Below are 20,315 nucleotides of genomic sequence, written 5' to 3' on the forward strand. Positions count from 1 at the left end.
GACAGGCCTCTGCAATGGTGAGTACCGCTGCTTGTCAGGGGACACTGTATCAGCTGATGTAGGGCAGATTTCTGTGGCTCAAGTACCGTGTTGATGAGTCTTCCCTCAGAGGCTTGTGGGCTTGTTATTTCATTAGTAGCCACCTGTTTTGATGCTTCAAGTAGCGGTGAGGCCTAGGAGCTAAACAACTACACGGCCATTGCACTGCATGGCCAAGCTCCACCTCCGACCCACAGTTTTTATAGTGTGTGGGTGTTGGGTAACTAGGTCAGGGTATCTCCCTGTTTTAATATATACAGATTAAAGTTTATGTCTTAACTTTAGTACTCCAGATAATAGAAATGAGTACTAATCAAGCCCCTATCTTTTTTTCTTTTTGTATTTAATATTAATATTTTGTCCTATGGCTAATGGCTATAACATGATATAGGAGGAGTGGAAATTCATCAGAAAAAAAAATCTTCTACTCATTTGAAGTTCAGACTAAGGTTCCTATTTATTAATATACGAGCAGACATGATACGATGTAGCGTATCATGTTCGCCGCACATCGATAAATGCAGCATACGCTGTCTGCATTTATCATTACACAACTGCTTGTGCAATGTTGCCCCCTGCAGATTCGTGGCCAATCGTCCGCTAGCAAGGGATGTCAATCAGTCCAATCGTATAGGATCGGCAGATTGATATCCGCAGCCTCAGAGCAGGCAGACAAGTTATGGAGCAGTGGTCTTTAGACCCCTGCTTCAGAACTGTTGTTTCCGGTGAGCCTGAAGGCTCGCGCAGAAACAGGGGCATCAAGCTCTATTCGGAGCTAAATAATTCGGCCCCTAAGTGCTATTGCTTTGTCTTTTTATCATACATTTGTTTATTATGCATATCTACTGTATTTACTGGTCCTTTAAAGCCCAGTATTTAAAAATACTCTTAAAAACTTTAAACACTTTGGGCTAGATTACAAGTGGAGTTCAATAATTAATGCAGGGTGCATTATATTGTACCATGCCTAACGCAAATAATAACACACAAACTAGCATTACAAAAGGATGGTTAAAGGAAAGTGTATTGTATTTTTCTTTTTTATAAATAATTTTTTATTGAGGTTGTATAGAATGTAACATACAGAATCACCAAGAAACAATAACAACATTATAATGGGACATACATTTTTAGAGAGTAAACATAGCGAAATAGTACTGCTATAATGACTCTAGGCATACAACCTGGAAATAAATTGAAACAGTAAGCAAACTGTGCTTGTAGAGTATATAGCTAAGTCTATAATTCCACTTATCTGTAAAAAGAAAAATCAATCCATAAACAGGCGCTAGTAAGTGGGAGTGACAGACTAAAATACATTGAACTCGTATGTCCATAAGAATTTGGTATATTGTATAATAGAACCTCAGTTTTATATTATAGAAAGAATAAGGATGGTCCCCGCATTGCAGTGTAAAACATAAAATAGTTCATCTATATGAAGTGGATTGAGGCAAAGGGGGGTTGGCGGTATGGTTTTTGGGGGAAGGGAATTCAGCGGGCGAGAGCCGCTCTAAATTGAAGTGGGGGGGGGGGCGGTCTTTCTAACAAGAGGCATACGTTTTACAAAGGTGACAATTGAGAGTTAACAATTGAGAATTTAGAGATTGGTATTAGGCTCACAGGGAAGTTTATTGCATACAAATTGTGCATAATAATAGTAGGCAAGGTTTCAGAAAAGGCTTATTGTAAGGTAAAATTAGTAAGGGTTAAATAGGTCACTCTTGGATCTTTTCTTTTTTTTTTTTTTATAACTGGTGTAGTGATGGCCTTAATGATTCAATTAATGTAAAGTGGGAATAGGACTGTAGAATGCATAGGCGGCTAAAAGGCTACATAAGTGCTGTTCAGGAGCTTAGGGTTAACTTAGATAAGGTCTAGATTAGTGAGCAGGGTATTATGCCACCATATGACTTAATAAGGAGGAGTAAATTGAGCGGGCGCCCAATATGGCTAATGTGTCTCTGCAAATTCCGCTGAAAAGGTCCTGTATTGTAGTAGGGTATAAACTTATGAGAGTAGTGTGTGGCGTTAGGGTAAGATACTTAACGTCGATATGGACTGCTATAAATAGAGAGCATAATGGCTGTTAACAACAATACGTGAAGATGTACAGCTAAAGATATGACAGGAGGTTAAGTGTATAATGTACCCAGGGAAAAGTAGGGTGTAAAGGGTGAATAAATATGTTGGGACTATTGGGAACGTGTCAAAAGGTAGTACTAGATCTATAGGCAGGACATAAGGTGGTGTACTGTAAAAATACCTAGATGAGCCTGAATGTTAACCTGCTGTGCCTTCTGGCTCACACAGAAAAACAAATAGATAATTCAAGCATAGAATTTGAATCCTCAGTAAAATTTGCATGAACGTGTAACAATAAACAGTTAACATAATTCTTTGCAGTCTTAGAATAGTCCTAGAAAAAAAGATAGTTTAACATTACAGAAAGACTATGCAGTTAATAGTGGGCTAAAACGTCATATATAAAATTAATAACAGGCTTAGCGGGTTGGGCATATTTATCAAAGTGATCAGCTCTCATTAAAATGTCCTAAGAAAAGGTACCCACAGCTTGGTTCAGGCAGGAGTTCCAAGGTTTGTCTACAAAGAGTCCTGTCCTGGTAGAAAAGATAAGGGTTGTTAAACTATGCTGGTATCTACAAAAGTCACTGTAATAGCTCTGGGTATTGGGACTTTCAGCAGGGCGTCGAGTTGCTAAACCCGTCAGGAGAAATTTTCACATATAAATGTTATGTGAGAGGACATAAGGACGATCCCATTATCTCAAATAGAACCAAAGTGTATCCAGCACATATTAAACATGCCCTTCCTAAGCATATTAATAGAAACATAAGCCGAGGAGGTCAGATAAGACAAAGGAACAGGATTTGGGGGACAACAAACCATTAAAAGTTATTTGGCAATAATAGAACAGTGCCTATTTCAGGCTGCATACCTCTATTAGATAAGACTAGATTGTGGGTATATAGAAAACTCAGGAGGTGTGTGAGGTACCGTAGGTAAGGAAGGGTAGCCGTTCCACAACATTGTGTTAACTAAACAATAGGTTAATACTTCCCCACACGTCTATTTTAGCAATAGGCAAGTTAGGATTATAAAAAAGCTTCAGATTGTGCATCGTCATGTATATTAATACCAAGATTACTTCCAATGTAAAAATCTTTCACACGCTAAATGGAGTTTTAAGAGTATAGATGTTGAAAAGGATTACCTGTAATATAAACAGTGAGACTGGTAGGAGATAGATGTCACAGATCATATGTTAGTGTCTATAGAATACTTCCCACTGATTCGTGTGTGCCTTGGTATAAGAGGAGCAACCATGATCTCCATAATTTTCAAATGTCAGTGATGAGACCTCAGGACACTAGTGTTGCAGCTAGGTTATTTGTATTTGTTAGTAAATGTATAAGTGATCATCTCCTGCTGTCTCGGCCGCAGACCCAGGGCATGTCTCTACACATTGGAAAAAAAGTAGCTCAAAGCTACAACTATTGCTAGTCTCATGAAAATCACTGGGAACTCCTATCATTATACTTACTGGGACATCATGCACATCTAAGTTGTAAAGAATATGTTCCAATCTATAGAAACCAAGGGGGGTTAACTACCAATCTCCCTATAGGTAATGTCAAATTATAGTATAAAATGAATCTCATAGAGACCTATGCAATTATGAGGGATAGTATTATATTACCTGCTATTTTAATACTAGGGAACATTAAAGGGACAGTCTAGGCCAAAATAAACTTTCATGATTCAGATAGAGCATGTAATTTTAAACAATTTTCCAATTTACTTTTACCACCAATTTTGCTTTGTTCTCTTGGTATTCTTAGTTGAAATCTTAACCTAGGAGGTTCATATGCTAATTTCTTAGACCTTGAAGCCTACCTCTTTCAGATTGCATTTTAACAGTTTTTCACCACTAGAGGGTGTTAGTTCACGTATTTCATATAGATAACACTGTGCTCGTGCACGAGAAGTTATCTGGGAGCAGGCACTGATTGGCTAGACTGCAAGTCTGTCAAAAATACTGAAAAAAGGGGCAGTTTGCAGAGGCTTAGATACAAGATAATCACAGAGGTTAAAAGTATATTATTATAACTGTGTTATTTATGCAAAACTGGGAAATGGGTAATAAAGGATTATCTATCTTTTAAAACAATAAAAATTCTGGTGTAGACTGTCCCTTTAAGGAAATGTTAATCAAGGAGGGCAGTGTGAGGTAGACCTGTAAATAGAATAATCAGTTAAATAAACATGAACTGCGATGCAGATGAGCTGTAGGAGTCAGTATAGACCTATATGTGTAGCATTAAGGAACATGGCAACCTCTAAGTGAAATAAGCTAAACCATTTGTAATTCCTGTATAACTGTATGAAGTAGGTAATAAGATGTATAGTCTAAGCATATTTTCTATAATGAATTAGAGGATAATATGATGATCTACAGTATAAAGAGCTATGCATAGGTTCCAGATATATATGGTTCACATCTCATACAAAGAACTAGGAGTCACAAACTTTTAAGTCTGGTGCGATTCAGTCTGTGACAGAGCAAAGTCTCTCCTGTTTATGTGGTCACAGTTCTTAGATTAGTGAGTTTCTCAGGTTTAGCCTACCCCTGAACGATACCATGTCTGTCACCATAACTCCAGCTGACCTGAGGGTAAAGGCTGTGACACACTACAAGCAGAGCGACACGCAGCGTGTACATGCAGCTGTGTGCGCTCAGTGTGTCTTGCCTTTTCATCTCTGAGCACTCTGTTGCGTCAGGTCGCGTAGCTGAGCGCTCAAAGATGAAATATCTGAACTTCAGAAGCGATGCGACGCGGAGCGAAGCAGCTGCTTCGCCTTGCGTCGCTCCGCTTGCAGTGTGACACAGCCTTAAGTGTGCTCCCAAGATTTTGTGGATCGCAAGGTCGGATAATAGAGATAGCAACTCCATGTTGAGACTGAGGTTTTGTGCGCTGTTGATCAAGGCATTTGCGATATTCAGGTGACTGGTGATTTCCTTAGGCCTTATTCTGAGTATAGTTACTGAGACCTTATCTTCTGGAGGTCCGACCGCGTCCCGCACCAGGATAGCTGAAGGTAAGATCTCCCTGCATACCTCGAACATTGTCAGTGAAGGCTGTTCTGTTCTGTGATTCAGGGATTGGTAAGACCTGTATAGGGTACAATGCTCAATCCGCTTAGGACTCTGATCTGAGGGCTGTAATAGCCACGCGGTGTCTGTAGATGCCTGTGTGTCCTCATTCATTTCCAGTAGTGCGTCTGTTGGATTCGTCGATGTCCTAATTATGCTGCTCAGGCCGAGAAACTTGCGGTCCATCTGTTGCTCAAACCTCTCTAAGTGGGCTCTTAGGATAGCGTTAAACTCTTCCATAGCGAGATATCCTCATGAGAGTAACGGTCTTTGTGAAACTGTAGTGCCCCAGCAGACAGGGGGAGGGGTACTGAGGTGTCTTGAGAGCAAAACTATCTAAGACCTTGGCGTTTTGGAGCGGACCGCAGAATCTCATGTACGAGAGGTGAAATGACCAGCCATCTGCTTTATTGCCTGTGATAAATGACCTTCTTGCAATTTTTTCTGAAATAGGTGGTCAGATTCTGCAAGCAGATGATAAAATAGCAGCATTTGGTCTGGAGCCTCTGACTAAGCGACCGATCGCCATCTTGGTTCGGACACGCCGTGTATTGTATTTTTATTTCTTTTGCCTTAAATTTGTTCCTTATCATCCGTTTTAGCTGCTGGAATATATTAAATTGTTTGCAAAAAGCTTCTTTAACTTTATTTTGGCCTTTTATATAATTGCTTATTTTCCTTTAACATCCCTAACTATACTGAAAATGTCAATACTTAATAAAAGCTAAGTAAATATAGCCAACAGAGAAATTATACTCCCAATAGCGATAGGAGAGATAAGTAATAAAATGTATAAATTGTTCTCTCTCTAAGCATTGAGCATTGCTATACAAACAGAGATTAGTTAAGGAAGCCTTTGTGTATACTTAAAGTGATAAAATAAGGAGATATAATCTCCCTGCAAGCTCAACCCATTTTAATGGGTTGTTTCGTCAAAGAACAAAAGCAGCTTTTTTATATATAAAAATAAACCTAAACAAGTGGTTTATCATACATTTTATAATTTGATGCATGTATAACAAGTCCTTGTAAACACATTAGGAGGAAAAAAATATCTTAATGGATAGCACAGAGAGAATCCGATGTGCATGAGAGCAAGCCAAAATACCAATTTAATATTTAGCACTTTTTTTTTAGACCTGAAGTAAATGATTATAGGTTGCAATTTTGCAGAACAAAACACACAAAAATGTTATGGAAATAAATATTTAGACTTAATACTAATCAAACAAAGGTTTATTAATGAGAAGAAAAAGGGTTTGTGTCAGATTTTAAGGGATAGGATATATGACATGGGGCAGGCCTAGGAAGGGATCAAAGGTGAATGTGTAAGTGTGTATATACTCTCAGTGCGTGTATCTGTATATATGTAAGTGTGTATATACTCTCAGTGTGTGTATCTGTATATGTGTAAGTGTGTATATACTCTCAGTGTGTGTATCTGTATATATGTAAGTGTGTATATACTCTCAGTGTGTGTATCTGTATATATGTGTGTATATACTCTCAGTGTGTGTATCTGTATATATGTAAGTGTGTATATACTCTCAGTGTGTATCTGTATATGTGTAAGTGTGTATATACTCTCAGTGTGTGTATCTGTATATGTGTAAGTGTGTATATACTCTCAGTGTGTGTATCTGTATATATGTAAGTGTGTATATACTCTCAGTGTGTGTATCTGTATATATGTAAGTGTGTATATACTCTCAGTGTGTGTATCTGTATATATGTAAGTGTGTATATACTCTCAGTGTGTGTATCTGTATATATGTAAGTGTGTATATACTCTCAGTGTGTGTATCTGTATATATGTAAGTGTGTATATACTCTCAGTGTGTGTATCTGTATATATGTAAGTGTGTATATACTCTCAGTGTGTGTATCTGTATATATGTAAGTGTGTGTATCTGTATATATATGTAAAGTCAGAAGTGAATGAATAACTCCACTACTGGGGCTCCATTGGCTTAGCACTCAAGCAGTATCAGATGTGAGCTTTATTGCACACCCCTATGGAAGTTTATTATGTGAGGAGTTTTGTGAGCACTAGACTGTTGTTAAAGTGGTAAACAAATTACTGTTGAATTTGTAATCTGATCACAATCATCTGAAAGTGCAACATTTATACAGGAGTTAGCTGTTTAAATGGAATTTAAAATCAATAAAAAGTGCGTGTATCCCCCCTTTATAGAGAAAATATTCACTGACTCATAAGGACAACTCCCACAGCATTATTGGAGGAAAGTCATATTTATACCTCATACTTATGTTTTCTACACCACGCAAAAATTCAGTTAAAAAATATTAATTTTAAAATACACTCTTTTAAATGCAACAAAGAAAAAACTGACTTGTATGTTACTTTAAAAATCTTAGTGAATCAAGGCAAATAATGAGCATATAGATTTGTATACGGTGCACAAGACAATATTTTTTTTTAATTGCAGTACATTAATAGATTACAATGACCAAGTATGAAATTTAGTAAGGTAGGTTTTAGGTGTATGAGCATCCCCAAGTTTACTGTATTATTTGCATTCGTTTGAAAATGCAAAATGAGCAGAAGAAATGAAGAAACCACAAAAAAAAAAGCATGCAACACAGAAATTTAGTTAATGCGTTCATACAGTTAAACCATTCCTCTAAAGGCGGTAACCTCTTTTCTGCAGTCAGGAAAGGCTTCAACTGTAGTTTTACACTATTCCATTTTAATTTAGCAATGCCCTTATCATTTGATTGATTTGTGTGTCAGCCAATAACTTTCTAAACTTCACTTTTATTCTTGACAATCCTGACCCTATTAAAATAATATATTTTAAAAAAATCTATATGTGCTTCTGCTGCTAACTTATAGCAGTAGCACTAGCTACTACTTTAACTATTAAACTTTAAGCTGCTACTCTTCTACCACCTTAGAAAAAAGGGGGGAATTAATTAGTGAGTAAAACAAAAATGTAATCTACTTACATTACATTAGTAAGGTTTATGTCTGTTGACAGTACTATATATTTTTTGTTGAATTTGATTGGTTGCATCTACCCACTATTTAGCATTTCACTAGTATATAGAGACAGGCATATTGCTATAAAAGTTGTATTAAACAAAAGATTTTTTTTACAACATTTCCCCTAATAACCAGCTCTTCCATGTTAGTCACAAATGAGTTGGATCCATACAGCATGTCATTTGCCAAATTGTAAATTGCTTACATTTACTTTGGCAGTGTACTAAACAGAGTGCTAATTGGCTTGCTTAGCACTTCCCTCTTCCCATTTCCATTTTACAGTGGTGTAAAATAATAATAAATTAATCAAGGTTTTTTATGATGTTGGTTTGATTTAATGCTTTGATATGTTTTTTTTATTTTTTTCTTGACAACTGCAAAGGTGTTCAGGGCTTAGAATCTGAGAAATTTAATGCAAAATATGTCATTATAATCAAAGTATTTTTTCTGATTTTAGCTTCCTATTCACTGTGATACATTTTAGCAAGTGTTTAGGTATACAAAAATAAAGATGATTGCATTGGGAAAAAAAAACAAGAAAAAAAAGAGAATATTGCAGATAAGTCTGAAATGAAGAACATTCTGGAAGCTAATTGTTTTCTTTAACTACAAAAAATACATTATTTAGCTAATAAAGATTATCTACTGAAAAATCTAGCATCAGTTCTATCACCAACATGGGAAACATTTCAAAGAATAAGATTTTTTTCTTTGATAGCCTGATCAGTTATTTGCACAAAAATGCACTCTCTATGGTTTATATGTTTTTTTTCCAGCATTAATTCAACCATTTACACAATTGATGCAAGAAATGTGACCATTGTTTTTGGCACCATGTTGTGTATATTTCTTTTCTATCCTTAATTAGTTTTTAAACATGCTGTGAATATTCTGTTCCATCATATAAATTTAGTTGACAGAACTATAGTTTGGAATTATCTTTAATAAATATAAATAAATGAAAAAAAAAATACATAATATGTGTCCAAGGCTTGAGGATTTTTAAAATATATCAAAACCTTAATTTTTACCCTTGCTAGATATACACTTTGGTATTCATTGTTTAACTTGTTTCTTTTTCTTTCATGACAGAACATGTTAGATTTCTTTGGGGGGGGGGGGTTCTTCTTGATTTTTTTTTTTTTTTTTAAGAAATATTGCTGCTCCTGCTTAAAAACATGTCTTGATTTATTCCACTGCACTGAGTAAATTTACTGAGTTATGGAAGATCAACCCCTATTTTAGAAAATTACTTAAAATATGAACTGGAGAAAAGGAATGCTGCTATAAATTTACATTTGTGGAACATCTGTTTATATCCTTATAAACAGTTAAAACAATTAAAAATATAGCAAAGGAAGTCAAAGGAAGTCATTGGTCACTGTTCAATAAATAATAATGAGGTGCCAGTTACGCCAAGATCAAGCTCACCCTTGTGGAATTCATTAGAATTATCATGTACAATTTCATTAAAATCTCACATCTAATTTCACAAATATACATTTTAAATGAAGTTATCATAATAATGAACTCTGCAACCATCTGAAACATCACAGTCTACAAAGGTGCCAGGGCATCTTTTAACTCAAGTTCATTACAATAAGCTTTTCTTATTATTTAGAAAACAATGTTTCTATCAAATATTATCTGCACAAACAGGTGTTTAAGAGTAATGTGACTTCTTCATTTCACCAATCTCTGTTGTTTCTTTCAACAAGGGAATGCATGTTTTATTACTTTTTTTTTCAGATTATAGTTTATCAATTGTGCCTCTACACATACCTCCCACAGCTTGTTTAATCCCTGTGAGGACATGATTTCATAGAATCCAGTAGTAGTCTACTATACACTCATTAGGCAAGGGTTAATCTGCTTTTTTGGGAACATAAATGTTTAACATTAGATAATTGTGCACTTAAATATGCATTGGAGGTGGCACTTCAACTAAAAGCATAACATAACAGTTGTTTTACTACTTTAGTGAAGAGGACCCAAGAAAATAATATAGGAAATGGTAACAACGGAGAGGTTGAGGTTGCTGTTGGGGAATTTACTCTATCTAGAACCCAGGTAAAGCATATGGGTTTAAAAAAACTAAGATCTCAACATAACCCTGTAGGGGCAATTTACTAAGTTAAGGCCTTATTGCACTTAAACCCATGAATTCTGGTCATTGTAAGAATCATTATTATCAGTGCTATGCAAAGTTATGCAAGTACAGTCATCCAATATATATCCAACATTATGTTCTTCCTTAGGGCTCTTTTCTATTGAGCTGCAGTTGGGTTTTCGTGAGGCCTTAAAATGAAAAAAACTACTGTTGGAAGAAATTATATGTATCGACAGCTTCTGATGGCTTGTTTTCCATAATTACCGGCAGCAGGGGTCGGGGTGCTAAAAATAAATTACACGCCCCATAGAAAATAATAGAAGACGAAAAGAGTAAAATTAAACTCGGCTTCCATTGAACGTGCACGTGCAAACAGGTAAAACATTGGAAGCTGTCAATAAGGTCTCAAACATTACGACATACTGAATTATATGTAAAAGAGGGGGAAAAACAGCTTTGGGAGGCTTAGTTGCCATTGAGATATTAACATTTACAAACATTTGTAAATTTTTCACGTTATACATTAAGGACTAGAAGTGCAACGCTAATAAAAAAAGAAGCACAATAAATAACCAGCCATTACATGTAGCTACTACGAACTTGCAGTAGCATTTAGCGCTTATAAAATTAACCAGAGATCAGATCTATGGTTAATGTAATAAATGTGCCCCAAATGACACATATATACATATATATATATATATATATATATATATACATGTTGCTGCCATCGCTGCACTACTTACCCCTTTGCTGCACGAGGTTCACATTGCTGTCAACTTGTAATACCAGCGCACATTAGAGTGCGCTGGTATTACTCAGTGGAGTCCTAATATCTCTTGTGCGCACTAAGTTGTAATCTAGTCCTTATTGTCATATGTAATATTTATTGCTGGACCAGGTATAAGACTAGTTGGAGTTATGTTCCTATTTAAATATCAATATGTATTTACATATAAAAATATAATCAATCACATATCTCCATAATTCCAACTAGGCCTATGCCTAGGGCAGAAATATATATATATATATATATATATATATATATATATATATATAAATATATTTTAAACGTGAATAAAGCAAACAAAAAATGTTTTTTCTTTAATTAAACATTTTTTATATTATTATTATCGGTTATTTGTAGAGCGCCAACAGCGCTATCTTGTATCTTTGTTTTGTGACCTACATGTTAGAAGAAAAAAAAGGGATGCAAAGGGCTTTAACATAGAAATATAGATATATACATGTCTAAATATGGATATGTATGTATATGTATGTGTATAAATGCGTGTACCTATTTATTTAAATATTTATGTATATTACTGTATATTTACTGTACATATTTAAAATTCAAATGTTCTTCACCTAGAGGAAATATCTTTTTTATTGTAAATATATATTTATATTTTACATGAACAGTATCAGATATATATAGAAATACATATTTAATAATAAAAAGTATTTTGAAAATAAAATATGCTTTTTTGTGCATCAGGTTTTGCGATTTAGATTTAAAGCGATCAGGTTAGCGATCATGAGAAATTTGTAATCTTAAGACACATTATTGAAATATTACATATAAAATATTTAAAAATATAATTAAACATACTATAAAATATTCTAAATAATCCATAGAATATATCTATATTTTTTACAGTAGGTTTAATAATTTTTATTAATTTTTATTAGTTTATTAAAATATTGATATGTAATATTGCAATAATGTGCCTTAATGTGCGTTAACTTGACCACATTAAATCTTAATCGTAAAACCCGATGTGCAAAGCAAATATTTTACATTCCTATATTCTTTACATAAAAAATAATGTACTATTTATTATTAAATATATATTTCAATATATATCTGATACTGTTCATGTAAAATACATATCTATACGTATATATCTATAGGAATAGATATATAGGTATTGGTATATACAGATATATATATATATATATATATATATATAAATATGTAAATGTGAAATATTCATAATTCATGTTGGGTTGAGCACACTTGAATAAAACCCATTTGGTTAGTGCGCGAGTATGAGTGTTAGTTTTTGGTATGGGTATATACAGATATATATATATATATATATATATATATATTTATATATACATATATATATATATATATATAAAAATATGTAAATGTGAAATATTCATAATTCATGTTGGGTTGAGAACACTTGAATAAACCACATTATGTTAGTGCGCGAGTATGAGTGTTAGTTTTTCTTTTAGTTTTTGCTTTCCATTGAAGTCTATGGTGGAATAAGTTAACGTATTCATGATATTTTAAGTACCAATCTTTAGACCGCTGCTTCATAACTGGCATCAAGCTCCATACGGCGCTTGATAGATAGGCCCCCATGCCACTCCTGGGTAGAAAGACAATACCATTCAATGGCAGAGGTCAAGCACCAACCTATATTTTTCTAACTAATATCCTGTTGCAATAGAATATGGATTAGGACTTCAAAACGTAATTATTTAGGTTTTAATATTTCCCATTAAAAAATCAACTATAAAAGCTTATAATACAAGCAGGCTCCCATGTAACACATTCTCCCTGAACATATTTATAAAGGAAAGTTAACCTACCGTAACAAAAGCATAACAAAAGCATGCAAACATAACAATTAGTGGGCCAGATTACAAGGTGAATTCAAACGTTTGTGCGTGAGCGATAAGGGGTTTATCGTGGGTGTTTGCACTCGTCGGGCTTACCATTGGTATTACGAGTTGAAAGTAAACGTTATCACTTGGGCGCAATCATGGATTACTCTAGAATGATTACGGCAACTTCAAACCTCTGCTTAACTATTTCATGAAACAATTAAGTTGCAAAAAACACATAAAAAATACATTACAAAGTACATTTACACTCACAATAACACTAATAAAAAAAAAAAAAAAAAAATTTGTTCTCAGCTGTTAGAAAAAATGTATGTATTGGGTACTTGTAAAGCACGGCTAATCACCCGTAAGGATCTCAAGGCGCTTCTCATTTTATTGACCTCGGAAGGAGGAAAGGCTGAGTGGACCTTGCAGGGGATTGAACCTGCAACTCTTGGGTTGCTACGGAGCTTAGCCACAGTGCCTTAGAATGCTGAGCTATCTGTCCAGCAGGCAAATGGCTTTAACATTGAAATACATACATATACATGTCTAAAGATGTATACGTATATATATATATATATATATATATATATATATATATATATATTTATATACAGTATATATATATTTGTGTGTGTGTACATATGTATTTATGTATTTATATGTGTATATATGTATTTACAGACAAATATACACATATATACATATGTATACATATATAGAAATATATATATAGGGTGCGCTGGTACTACTCAGTGGAGTGCTAATATCCCTTGCATGCAATCGTTATTTAGCGCTCCACTTATAATCTAGCCCAATGTGTTTTGTTATTTAAATTGCATTATTCTATATTTCATCATTCTGCCTTTAAATCACTAATGCTGTAAATGCTGTAGATAATTCTAATGGTCATGTACAGCATTACTGCATACCTATTGTTATACCAAAAAATATTAACAGTAATAATGATGATGATGATGATAATAATAATAATAATAATTGGGTTGCTACAGAGCTCAGCCACAGTGCCTTAGAATGCTCATGCTGAGCTATCTGTCCAGCAGGCAAATGGCTTTAACATTGAAATACATACATATACATGTCTAAAGATGTATATGTATATATATATATATATATATATATATATATATATATATATATATATATATATATATTTATATACAGTATATATATATTTGTGTCTGTGTACATATGTATTTATGTATTTATATGTGTATATATGTATTTACAGACTAATATACACATATATACATATGTACACATATATAGAAATATATATATATATAGTGCGCTGGTACTACTCAGTGGAGTGCTAATATCGCTTGCATGCAATCGTTATTTAGCGCTCCACTTATAATCTAGCCCAATGTGTTTTGTTATTTAAATTGCATTATTCTATATTTCATCATTCTGCCTTTAAATCACTAATGCTGTAAATGCTGTAGATAATTCTAATGGTCATGTACAGCATTACTGCATACCTATTGTTATACCAAAAAATATTAACAGTAATAATGATGATGATAATGATATTAATAATAATAATAAGAAGAAGAATAATAATTAATAATAAAATGAGTGAAGGTTTTTTACAATGGATTTCCAGAGATGGCTGCAAGATTTGAATTCTATAATGATTTCAATGGTCCTCCATTTTTACCTCTCATTAATTCCCACAGTTTCTTAGACTGTCGTCTTTTTGATGAATGCACAAATTATCATAAAGGATTCAAAAAGCAAAGCTTGAATTTCAACTAGCTCCAAATATCTGCACAGATGTGATATTGAGGGATGTTACTACACAGCTTAATTTTATTTTATCTCAGGAGGAGCCTAGTTGACATTGTTAGCTGGAAGTAGCTATTTTTCTGGCCTGTTATACATCACTGCTGTAAAATGTATAATATAGCCAACCGGAGCCCAGCCTGCCAAGCCTTTTGGCTGCTTTGCAATGTGTTGCATGCCTCTCTGGTGGGGAAAGGGTTAGCCTAGATTCTTTCATGTTTCTGGTAGGCAATCATCGGTGGGTGGCATAACACAAGAGAAAGCAGGCAAGCCTTATTGAGCAAGGCAGAGCAAAAGAATGTATTAATTAAGAAAAAAACATGAAAGCATTAAAGGAGGGATCGAGGGCCGCTTACAGAACTTTGTATACATTATTTTGTTTTTCTCTTCCACAAATTGAGAGATTAACTGGCAGTCAATTGAAATGGCAGCCTGTATCATACCTTCCCTTGGTCACACAGCATGGATAATAAATGCTGGGATCTAGCCAACCAGCCTTCTTTCTCTTTTCCCTTATTGTTCCAGGCCACACATCCGTGAACCTTCAGCGTGTTATGTACTTAACCACGGTCAGGTTGATGTCATTATTTTCTTATTGTTGCTTGGCTCCCTGGGTGCTAGTCCAGTATTCACATAAAGTAGAGCTTGTGTGCTCTTTGTAGGTTAACCTTTTGAAAAGGAGATGCTCGACCACCTGCAAATTTAGCCCAGGGCTTTGACATTGCACTAGGCCGATTGGTACGCTTGAAAAAACACATTAGCCCCTCTTGTGCTATTTCATCTTTCTTTTTAATTCTGGCTCAATGCTGTAAGATAATTCTTATCTGCACCACAAGCAAAAGTGTCTGATAGAGAACAGTTTTTGAGGTCTCTCGGTGCAGTTGCTTGGTATGACTAGGTCAATGTTTGCTTTGTCTGAATGTATGACCATAGCATGTGTCAGTTCATCTTTATGCTGATCCATCTGTCTGTTGCTGCCTAGCAGCGAGCATGCAGCGGGCACTAAAAGTGAGTTGTCTGAACTATAAGGGAAAGTAGCTCTCTGCATGAAGCACATCCACATTTAGCTTGTACAAACAATATTGTGTAAAAATTGGTCTACATGTGGTTAGTAGAGTCTAAAAAACAAGCTAGATCCTTCACATTTGTCTGTGCACTGATGGGAGAACCAGAAATGCCTCTCTATAATCCATAACTGACAGAATACATCTAAGAAAATATTAATTAACTCCTCTTGACACCAGATGCAGTTAATTCGCTACCTGCCAGTCCAGAATGTCTGCTGTGTTATTAGGTAAGGTGATATTTATTGCTATTATTAACAATCATCTCATTTAGCAGCTGTTATTTATGAATTGATATTTTTTACGTGTATGGAACCTGATGATATAAAATTACAAGGTACAGTTCTTCATGTAGAATGTAATCTGGGCGTTCAAATAAAAAACAATATACACAATGTAAGAAAATCCCTTGAATGATATCTGAATTTCTACTGTCTGGTGCAGGATATGAGCAGTTATTTGCAGAGGTGTAAAATATCATAATATTTAAAAGAGAATATCATTTTTTTGTCCCAAAATCAAAGAATAAATTCAATGTTTATCCCATTAATGTTATAAAATAACAATTTTGAGTATTTATAAATAATAACCACGTGGTAAATAAGATGAAAAATAAGGTACACGGAAGTCAGCACAAATGATTGAATATTTGGTTACATTTAACAAATTGCTTCATTAGACCCTTCTTATATTAATTTGTCAATATAGGGCCAGTTTTAAATAAAAATAAAAATATATAAAAAAAAAAAACTTTTAAAGTAAAAATGTAAATAGTATTTTCTATTTTTAAGGTTGCTTTACTCTTGAGCTTTGCCCAAATTTAAAATCAGAGAATCTGGCTTCCAATAACTGTTTCTTTGTGGGATAATCTCTGCTATGGTCTTCTACTTTAGAATACTTTATTGTTTGTATCCAAAGAATGCATGAGACACAGAGCGACTACCTACCACTATAAGATAAATGTCTCTGGGTGTCTAAATCTTAATTAGAGAAATAAAGCATTTTTATCCATTTATAAAAATGTGTATCGGCATATGAAGCACACTGAAAGATTTTTTTCAATATCTATTCATTCTGTCAAGAATCTCTCTTGAGTTGTGTGTGCTAATATAATTACACTAATATTGAGTAAGTGAAAGCATATCAAATAACTTGACAAACTGATAATAGGCTGACATGAATTGGATTATTAGATTGTCAACAAATATTGTGCAATGGCATATTGCCAAGATTGTATCTCATCTGTATGTTATGTTATATGTGGAATGTAAAGTACAATTAGCAATACTATGTATGTTTGCAGGAAATAATTATATTATGAATTTTAATAATGCTTGTGCTTTTACCAACAACATAATTTTGTAGGCTAAAGGCCCTGTACTATGAAAAATAGTAATAAATATTAGTAATAAAATATTTCAATGTAGCTGACGCATATTGGAATGAAGATCAATCAGGAGAACAAATAATATTATATACAAGCTGTATAGTAGCTATATAACATAATATACAAGCTATATAAAAGGAAAATGTTATAATAGTGTGGTTTTGTTTAGCGGAATACAAAAACTAAAAAGCCAATATACTTCAACATAAGTTACTCTATCATGAAAATACTTTTAGTCCTTGAAAACCTGATGCAATAGAACAACAGTACTCAATTTTATACTTTACTTGTGATTCAAACCATCATATGATATTCAGCTAGTTTGGAATCAATTTCTGGTTATCATTGACTATCAGCAGGCCAAAATTGGAGACTCTCTCTCCTGATTAATAATGAAGTTGGCTAAATCTGATTGAGTTACCTATTTTCTATGTTTATAATAGGCAATGTCTTATTCTTTTTTATCATATCTCTTTTTTATATGGAGGCTGGATCAGTTTAGTTACATTTTTATTACCAACTGTTCTCTTCTCCCAGGTAAGGACAGCTAAAAATAATACCAATGTTTAAAGTGTCAACACACTATATCAATCTATCTATCTATCTATCTATCTATCTATCTATCTATCAATCTATCTATCTATCTATGTAACTATCTATCTATCTATCATCTATCTATGTTTCTATCTATCTATCTATCATCTATCTATCTATCTATCTATCTATCGATCTATCTATGTAACTATCTATCTATCTATCTATCTATCTATCTATCATCTATCTATCATCTATCTATCTATCTATCTATGTTTCTATCTATCTATCTATCTATCTATCTATCTATCTATCTATCTATCTCTCCTGTTCACATGAAGTTAAAATCAGTCAAGCTGAGGTAGCAATTACAAAATATTCTAGGTTTCATTGTATTTCAAATGTATTTAATTTTTACAGGAACTTACAATCAATCAAGCTGCTATGGGTAGAAAGTATTTTGAAAATATGCTAGGTTTCATGGTATTGTAAATGGAATATCCCGTGTCAGGGACAAAATGTAGTAAAGAAATTTAAGAATGGATAAGAAAGAAATTAACTATATATATATAGTATACTATTAATGTGAAGGTTTATGACTGTGCCAGGCCAGATTAACCAAAAGGAAACCTAAGCACCTCCCCAAAGTTCCATACAATTAAAATGGGATGCAGTACGCACTGTGGGGTGATGGAGGGTGATGGAGGATGGTGGAGGGTGATGGAGGGTGATAGAGGGGGAAGGAGGGTGTGCTTTTGTTACAAGGTCCCAATAATTTAGTCTACAGCCCTGAGTGTTAATAAGGCTCATATTCTAGCAAACTAGACTGTAATAATACCATGCACATAATATTGTTAATGTTATGTAATATACAGGTATTTGAATAGCGTGATCTAATTACTTCACAGGAAAACAAGTTTAAAGTAGTAAAGTATCTTAAAATGTATTTCTTTTAAGTTCTACTACAAACCAGAGTTTATGCATTTATCCAGCTGCTAGCAATTTGAGTGCAAATGTTCATCATTGTATTTTTTCACTGTAACACAGTCCATATTTTGGCATTTGCATCATTTAATAGCTTGTGTAAAAATAATAAGCCCATCTGTTCTTACAATTGGAAATGTAAGTAAAAAATAAAAATCCTATTCATAGCCCTTCAAGAAATAATGACTATTTATTCATTTTGAAAATGCTTGATTTAGCGGTCCTGTGGTTTATTTACTACAGTGGAAATCATTGTAAACCTTGCAAATAGGAGTCAAAATGACTGCTTAATTTTGTCAGAAAAGATCAAATAAAAATGTACTTTAAAATGCTACATTTCTCCAGTTGCAAGCGCTGCTTTTTTTCAGTTTGGATTTTATGAGTATGTTCAATTTTATTTTACATTGTAATACATAAATGTGAGCCTGCGAAATGTGATATTTAAGGGGAGTTATATATTTTCTTAATGACAAAAGAGGCATCAATTTTGTCTCTAAAGGTTTCTGCTGACTTGAATCAGAATTTAGAAATATTCCAGTACATTTCATAAAAAAAAAAAATACAAAAAAAAGGATTTTATTATTTGAACTCTTTTAACAAAGGTATTACGCCAAGCACAAAAGCAGCCCAATTTCTTCCAACCTTATGCTTCATTCTAAACCATAGTCATTTTGTTAGACATTGAAAATGGCTTGATTCAGTTGTCTTGCTGTTTTGGGCCTGTCCTGCCCCCTGCCGTGGTAATAAGGATGAAGTTTCCTGCTGAGCCCTGAAGAATACCATTTCATGGCTGCCACATAGCTGGCAGTTTTTATTTATAGAACCAGGAAAATGAATGGGTATTAGTGTCCAAACATTTCAGAATGCTCCTGTGGCCACACACAAAAGGGACTGATTTGCAGCAAATTTCCACTTATTTTCCAAAAGTATTTACCTTGTAGAAGCTTGGATGATCACTATAATGGCAGAGAGAAGGGGGGTTACAATTTCAGAGTTTATATTCTCTTTTGAAACTTAACCCATTTGTTGCCAAAATGACCATCTGCACATTACTTAGCAAAGGTCACTTGACAAATAAAATTGCCAAAATAATTATGGTTTGAGGAAAAGATCTTTGTAAATTTTATCTCCATTCCTTAACGCTGGATGTTTTTCAGGTTTTTCGAGATACATTGCCTTTTTCTAAACTCTGCTTTACTAAAACACTATACATCATCATATCTATCTATCTATCTATCTATCTATCTATCTATCTATCATCTATCTATCTATCATCTATCTATCTACCATCATTTAGGTTTGATTGAGCATTCTATATCAAATGATCATTTTCATATGCTTTTAGCTATCTACCTGTCTATTTATTTGTCTATCTACTTTTCTCCTTTCTGTCTGATATCTGTCTATATATATACAGGTATATATACATATATAAGCAAAAGTTCAAAAGGTATATGCACTCTCACCACCGTCCTGCAGCTGCCAGGGTGCTCTTAAGAAGTATAAACAAAATAGTGAAGTGAAGCACTCACTGGACTTCGAATATCTGTGCAGAAATTTTTTATTCGTTACGAATAAAA

This window comes from Bombina bombina, chromosome 6, assembly GCF_027579735.1.
Source record: "Bombina bombina isolate aBomBom1 chromosome 6, aBomBom1.pri, whole genome shotgun sequence".
Lineage (NCBI taxonomy): Eukaryota > Metazoa > Chordata > Amphibia > Anura > Bombinatoridae > Bombina > Bombina bombina.